Genomic DNA, 214 nt, shown 5'->3' with positions numbered 1-214 from the left:
TATGCCCTCGTGAAGTTTCGGGTGCATCTTCTGGGCTCTAGGCCCTTTGTGATCTACAGATCATGCATCCTTGCGGACGGCGACAAACTCGCCTCACCTCTCTCAAAGGATGGCGAGTTGGCTGTCCTTCTTCGCGATATATAACTTCCGCGTCGAGTACAAGCCGGGCAAGCTGAACGTGCTTGCCGACGCACTGTCCAGTCGTCCGGACTAA

Source organism: Plasmopara halstedii (assembly GCF_900000015.1).
Source record: "Plasmopara halstedii genome assembly, contig: Scaffold_614, whole genome shotgun sequence".
NCBI classification, from domain to species: Eukaryota; Oomycota; class Peronosporomycetes; order Peronosporales; family Peronosporaceae; genus Plasmopara; species Plasmopara halstedii.
Note: the sequence above shows the minus strand (reverse complement) of the source record.